The sequence below is a fragment of the Grus americana genome, chromosome 20 (genome assembly GCF_028858705.1).
Source record: "Grus americana isolate bGruAme1 chromosome 20, bGruAme1.mat, whole genome shotgun sequence".
Lineage (NCBI taxonomy): Eukaryota > Metazoa > Chordata > Aves > Gruiformes > Gruidae > Grus > Grus americana.
Window position 1 is genome coordinate 12,858,387 of NC_072871.1, and position 7,121 is coordinate 12,865,507.

Genomic DNA, 7,121 nt, shown 5'->3' on the forward strand with positions numbered 1-7,121 from the left:
ACGCAAACTCCGCCCCTTACGCAAACTCCGCCCCTTACGCAAACTCCGCCCCTTACGCAAACTCCGCCCCTACGCAAACTCCGCCCCTTACGCAAACTCCGCCCCTTACGCAAACTCCGCCCCTTACACAAACTCCGCCCCTCACGCAAACTCCGCCCCACTCACGCAAACTCCGCCCTCACGCAAACTCCGCCCCTCACGCAAACTCCGCCCCTCACGCAAACTCCGCCCCTCACGCAAACTCCGCCCCTCACGCAAACTCCGCCCCCGACGCACGCCAAGCCCCGCCCCCGACGCAAACTCCGCCCCTCACGCAAACTCCGCCCCTCACGCAAACTCCGTCCCTCACGCAAACTCCGCCCCCGACGCACGCCAAGCCCCGCCCCTCACGCAAACTCCGCCCCCCGACGCACGCCAAGCCCCGCCCCTCACGCAGCGCACAGCGCATGCTCGCTCGGTCCTGCCGCCTAGCGACCAAATTTCGGTACTGCAGCGGCAGCGCCGCGCATGCGCAGTGCAGCGCCACGCCCCCTCCCCGGAACCGGCTGCCGGCAGCCGGTGTGCAGGAGCTGCTGTGAGCCGAGGGAGGAGCGGAGGCGCCGCCGGGCTGCGGCTGCACGGAGGGAGAAGGTGAGCGGGGCAGCGGGACGGACCGGCGGGTCCCGGGGAAAGCCCCGAGGAGGGCGGCGGCAGCGGTGCCGCCTCCGAGGAGAGGCGGGGGGGGCGGCGGGGTCCGTGTCACAGAGGGGAGGGGGGGCTGCCCGGAGCCGTGCGGCGGGTGGGGGGGGGTGCGCGCCGTGTCGGAACCGGGCGGGGAGACCGTCCGGAGCCGCGCGGCGGGGGCTGCCCGGAGCCGGCGGGCGTCCGCGCCTTTCGGAGGTGGCTGAGGGGAGGCGGGGGCGGGGGGGGGGGCGCCAGCCCGGAGCCGCGCTGCGGAGCTCGGGGCTGCCGTCGCGGCTCGGCGGGGCTTTCGGGTGAGTCGGCTTTGGGGTGAGGGCACGGGACGGTGTCCCCGCAGGGTCAGGAAGCGTGGAAGGCTGCCTCCCGCGGCACGCCGGGAGTTGCAGTCTTGGGGCACGCGGCTGCTGGTCGGCCATATTGGCTCCCCGGAGCACGCCGGGAAGTGTAGTCTTACGGCACTCTAATGGCTGCCACGCGGCGCTTGCCGGTGCGTGCCGGGAGGCGTCGTTTTCGCGGACGTGGCTGCCGGACAGCCCGACTTGCTCTCGCAGGAGCGCGAGGTTGGGGTTTTTTTGCCGGTTTCGAGTGGTTTTCTGCAGGCTTCCAGCCGCTCCCGAGCAGCGGTGCGGCCGTGCTACGAGAGCGCGCGCGCGCGGTGAGGCGTTGCCCGGTGTCCCGAGACGAGCGCTACCGGTCGGACTCTCCGGAAGCCTGTCCGGCAGCCCCAGGCCGCCCCCGAGCCCTGGCGTGAAGGCGGCAAGCTGGCCCTCGCCTGTGCCGCTTTCTTCCTGAACAGGGGTGCTGGCGGCGGCGGCAGCGGCAGCAGCGCGGGGAAAGAGCGGCGTCTCCGGAAGCCCCTGCAGAAGGAGGAGGGTCTCCGGCCAGGGCCGACCTCCGGTAGTAACGGCCACTGCTTTTTCTTTCCCTCTCCCAGGCCGCGCTGAGGACGTGGTTGCCCGTCCCTCCCTTGGGGATGCCGTCGACTGCACCCGCCTCGCCTGTGCCTGGCCTGGCTCGCCTCGTGGCGTGGGGGCGAAAAGGGACAGGCGGCGGAGCGCTTACCGGCCGTGGACAGGAGCTGCCCTAAGGGAAGCTGGAATGGCCAGAGAAAGGTGAAGAAGAAGAAGAAGAAGAGATGGAAGGCTCTCCGGCCGGCAGCTGCCTCCCGCTGCAGGCAAGAGAGCGCCTGCCTCGCCGGGTGAGGAAAGATCCCTCGTTGCGCTCCGCGGCAGGTCAGGCTGCCGACGGGCACCGCAGGGTCGCCACGCGTAATCCAAAGCACGGTGCGGCCGCGTACCGAGGGAGGCAGGGAGGGAGGCAGGGAGGCAGGCTACTCATCTAGGCAGACTCGTCTCCTCGGAGCTGTAAGACACCCGTGTATTCTCTTAGGCGGAGGACAGCCGAGCGACCGGAGTGACAGCAAAGGAAAGGCGGAGAGCAGGGGAAAGAAGCGTCTGCGCTGGCAAGCTCTCCCGGCAGCGCCGAGAGCCAGAGCTGCGGTGAGTCCTGGGCCCGCGGGGCCCCATCGCCTCTCCTCTGCGTCGCGGGCCCTCCTCTGCCCCCCCTCGCTTTCCCACCCCGCTGTGGGGTTTTTTGGTTTGCTTTCTGCTCCCCGCTATGTTCTTTTTCCATCTCGCTCTGACGGGCTGCCTGTCCCCACCTTTTTTAGGTCCTCGCTCTCTCTGCCCCGTAGCCCGTGGCTATTGTTTCCTTCTCTCTCTCCCTGTCTCTCTGTCCGGCCCCCAGCCACTGTTTCTGCATTCCTCCCCCTCGGTCCTGTAGCCCGTCGGTATTTCTGCCGTCTCTGGCTCTCTCTGTGCGGCTCCTCGTTCCTGTTGTTCGAGGTCTTCCTTCTCGGCTCCGTAGCGAGTCGTCGTGAGTCTCTCTCTTTCTCCGTCCCTCTTGAGCCTCGTCCCTGCCCCTCGTTTTGAAGGCCCGCCTCTCTGTCCCGGCACCCGTCGCTATGGTTCCTTTTTTCGGTCTGGCTCCGTCTCGCTCCCCGTCCCTGTTTTTCTAAAGTCTCCCCTCTCTGCCTCCTAGCCCGTCGGTACCTTTTTCTTTCCCCGTCGCGGTTCGTCTGGCTCCCTGTCCCTCTGTCTTCCTTCCTTCCTTCCTCCCTCCCTGTCTGCCCCGCAGCCCGTCCCTTCGTTCCTTTCTCCTTCCCTCTCTGTCCCTCTCCCGGTCCCCGGCATTAAACTCTGCTTCTCTGCCCGGTAGCTCGCCACCGTCTTACCTTTCCCCGTCTCTCTCTCTGTCCAGCTCCCTCTCTCGAATCTTCAATTCCTCCCTGTCGCTGCAGAAGCCTGTCGGGACTTTTTCCCCTGCCCGGCTTGCCTCTCCCTGTCTCGCGATTCCTCCCTCTCTGCCCTCTTAGCCGCGACCGTTTTTATATTCTCCGTCTCTCCCTCGGTCCGCCTCGAGATCCCGATTGTTTTTTAAAGCGACCGAATCGTCGAGGTTGGCAGAGACCTTTACGATTATCGGGTGGAACCGCGAACCTGGCGCTGGCAAGTCCCCCTCTGCCCCGCAGCCCGTCCCTTCCCTTCCGACGGCCTCTTTCTCCACCTCCCTCTGTCCGGCTCCGGCCCCTCTTTTCCACTTCCGCCCTCTGTACCCTGTGGCTTTCCCCCTCTTCTTTCTCTCTCTGTCTCTGTTTGAGGAGGAGCAGCTGCCGCCCCAGCGTTCGCACCCCGTTCACGGTGTCGCGCGCACGCTTCTTCTCGGGCGCGCTTCCTCCTCCTCCTCCTCCGGGCTCGACCCGAGGCTTCCGGCAGCAGTCTCCGGGTGTCGGATTTTGTAAAATAATTAACGTAACTGAAAGGTGCAGCAGCGGGATCGGCCCGGGCGGGGCGCCTCCAAAGAGAGGGACCCCGAACAAAGAAATCCCGGGGCCGTTCCACGCTTGGGTCCCGGACACCCGCCCCTCGCGCGCTGTCCGCGCGTCCCTTAGTCCCGCGGTGACTTTTGGTCTGGGGTCTTCTACCGTCGTCTCGGATTCTTCTTCTGTATAGCTGTGGGCGGTGCGTTATTCCACAGGTGCTGCTGCGCCGATGCTCCGTACGTTCGCAGTAGCGGGTAGAGCGGAAGGCTCTGTGGCCAGGGAAGAGCGGCACGGACACGTTCCTGCTCGCTCCGTTGCACCGGAATTTCGACGGCTGGGTTCGGCCGCTAAATTGATGGCGCTACCGGAAGAAATTTCAGAAAAGTGAGTACTGTGCTTGTCTTTAATCTTTTAAAGTAATTTTTTCTACGGGCGCCCGGTCAGTGGCTTAGATATTTGGTTTGCGGCGAAACAGACCCGGAACGTGGCTCCAAGTAGCGTTCCGATTCGCTGAAATTCCCCGTAGTCAGAGAGCAAGAATGGTGAATGTTGCTTGGCGGTTTGAAATCTCAGGCTTTCTCTGAAAGCTGACCTGCCAGAATGAGCCGAAAGCAGGCCGAACGCCAATAGGGATGCCGCAGAAAAGGTCCTCTTCTTGACAGGAGAAGAGCTTGGCGAAACGTCAGCGCCGTTTCCCGTAGGGCCTCCTCCGACGTACCGGTTCGGCAAGCGTGGGCTTTGTGCGATTCCCTCGGGGACGATGGCGAACAAACCTTGTACGGCAGAGAGTATCTTAGCTTACTTTCCATCTCCTGCTCGGTTACTTGCAGAATATTTAATTTGGCGTCGCACGGACCCAGAGGGACGGGTCCCCAACTCATGCTGGTAGGGCAACCCCAGTACCAGCCGGTAAAATCGGAAAAGAGTACGACGTTTTGAAACGTTTGCCTTGCGAGGAGAAGGGCCGTCTCTCGTTAGGCAACTGAATTCTGCGACCGATTTCCACGCCTCACGCGCGTGCGTGCGCGCACACGCGCCCCCCCACCCCCCCCCCCAACAGGCAGGCTTTGAAGGAGGCAGTCCCTAAGGCAACGCGATCTAAAACGTGGAAGTTTTTTTTTCTATTTTAATAGTTTCTTACGGATAGGAGGCTCGTGTGAGCGTTTAGCCTGTCCTGTCCTTAATTCTGAACCCACTGGCTGGTGCAGAAGGACGGTCGTGTGACAAAACCAGCATGAAATTTGTCCCTGTGCCGGCTGCGTCCCGTGGTAAAGGAGTACATCTGTTATTCCTGCGTGAAAGATGTTTGATGAGCGTACCGCATCGTCAGAGCTGCTCTTGGTCTGCCTGCAAGCCGTGGGTTATGATTTAGAAATACGTTTGCCTACTGTTCCTTAACTGTGTGGTTTTGGTTTTTATTTTTTCAAAGAAAGGGTGGCTTTTTCGTCGATCTCTTTGTGAGAGTATCAAATCAGGCGGCGGTAAATACGTAGAAGCAGCTGGGCGTACTACGGCGTGTACCGGACAGCGTTGGCGTGCCGCTCTGCTAGCAGCGGAGAGCCAGATGAGGATGCCCGTGGTAAGTACTCGTTCTGCCTCCGGCTGAACGGAAAGATTCTCATGTTGAGGGTTCCTGGGCTTGTCTGTGTGATTAGCGTTACTTTTTTTTTTTTTTTTTTTTTTTTTTAATATGAAACAGGGTCAGATAATTGTTGATGAGTGGGACTTTGCGTACTCCTTTAGGTAGTTTTTCGTACTGAACCTTAGATCGGTTACAAAACTTAATCTTTGTGCAGTTTACACGTTTTGTAGCAACTACAAAGACATTTATCCTGTAGGTAAGCTGAAAATAAAAAATGCGGTTTCTCACCTGATTTTTCTTTCGGAGGAACGCTCGCCCCCAGCGGCTGGTTTTTTTTGCTAGTGTTGTCGGGGGGTAGGAACGGCGGCGCTTGCCTGGTTTCTTCCCCTAGCCAGGGACCTGAAACTTTGTTTTCCTCAGCTGTTTCACTAGAAATTTACAAGTGTCGGTGGTCAACAGTGGCAGAGAATTGGGTGGCGTTTTCAATTTCAAAGGGAAGGAACGTGTTGATGTTAATTCTGTTACCAAAAGCGAAGTACCAGCTGCTTCCTCTTTCTAGATCTTCTCTCCTTTCGCCGTCCTCCCCGAGGGGTAACGTGGCCACGCCGTATACCTTTTCTGCTCTGGTACCGTTCGTTTGATACGCAGGAGCGCTGTGAAATAAATAGAAGGGCTACGGACAGACATCTGCCATCGTTGCGGCTGCCTTAAATCGTGTATTTGTCCCTTTAGCCCGTCATTTCCTTTCCGCTCAGTTGAGTTACGTGCAGCGTTAGGTTCCGGTCGAGAGCGGTGCCGCCGAACAACGCTCTGGGAGCGTGCGCGAGGAGGGCGACCGAGATGGCGAGAGGTCTCCGAGGCAAGACTTAGGGGGAGCGGCTGAGGTCACTCGGTTTGTTCAGCTTGGAGAAGGGAAGGCCGAGGGGTGACCTCATCGCAGTCTACACCTTCCTCGAGGGGGGAGGCGCTGACCTCCGCTCTCTCCGGTGACCGGCACTAGGACCCGAGGAAACGGGACGAAGCTGCGTCAGGGCAAGTTCAGACCGGACGTTGGGAAAAGGCTTTTCACTGAGAGGGCGGTCGGTCAGTCACGGAACAGGCTCCCCAGGGAAGGTCGCAGCCACCGAGCCTGTCAGGAGTTCAAGGAGCGTCTGAACGATGCTTTTAGTCGCACGGTTTAGTTTTAGGTAGTCCCGCGTGGAGCGGGGGCTTGGTCTCGGTGATCCGTATGGGTCCCTTCCAACTTGAGATACTCTATGATTCTGTGAAATCTTCTGGGTTAGAAACGACCTTATTGTAATAGAGAATTCGCTGAACGTGGCTTTGTGCAAGGACTGTCGTCTTAGAATATCTTTTTTTTTTCTTCCCCCCCCCCCCCCCAGATATGAGAAAAGCTCTGTCCAGAGATATGGAGACGAAATCAGTTGTACCTCACCCTGTGACTCCGGAAGACATTGAGTAACTGTAAGCTGTGATGCTCAGTGAAATTACTAAGAGCGTTAAGTTTCCCGTGCCTTTGCTTTCACTCTCCCATTCTCTTGTCTTGCGGCACGTCGCATTTGTTGAGGCCGTGGAAGCGACACCGGGAGCGATGGGGTGTCAGAACCAGGTCCTCCTGCCTGTCGCTGGTTTTGCTTACCTTCGCCGTCTCTGTGTACCAGCCTGCATCTCTCTCTCTGTTCCTCAATCCCTGTCCTCTCTTCTCTGTTCTGCTTTGTTTCGCTGCGTATGTCCCGTCCCCCTGTCCCACCTTTATCCTTCCTTCCTTCTTCCTCGCCTTTTTCTTTGTCCTTTGTCCTGCTCCCCGACCCTGTTTCTCCGCTCCATCTGACCGTCCTTTTCCTGGCACCTTTGTGTCTCTGCTCCTTGCCCCGTCTTTCTCTCCCCTCTGCCCAGTCCTCGTCTCCCTCTTTTGTCTCTCTGTCCCTCTGTCCTCCTTCTGCCTCTGCCCCTCTGTCCTGCTCCCTGCCCCCTTGTTCTCACTCTGCCCCAGCGTCCCCGCTCCCCGTCCTCTTTCCCTCTGTTGCTCTCTCCTTT

General features: G+C 60.0%; 1 long non-coding RNA gene across 1 annotated transcript; it reads left to right on the forward strand.

The window, feature by feature from the left end:
• Window positions 1-2,124: 2,124 nt before the first annotated feature.
• LOC129215496 (uncharacterized) lies at window positions 2,125-5,075 on the forward strand. Its single transcript, XR_008580008.1, has 3 exons — window positions 2,125-2,180; window positions 3,718-3,886; window positions 4,932-5,075. It is a non-coding gene; the product is annotated as an uncharacterized LOC129215496 (long non-coding RNA).
• Window positions 5,076-7,121: the final 2,046 nt, after the last annotated feature.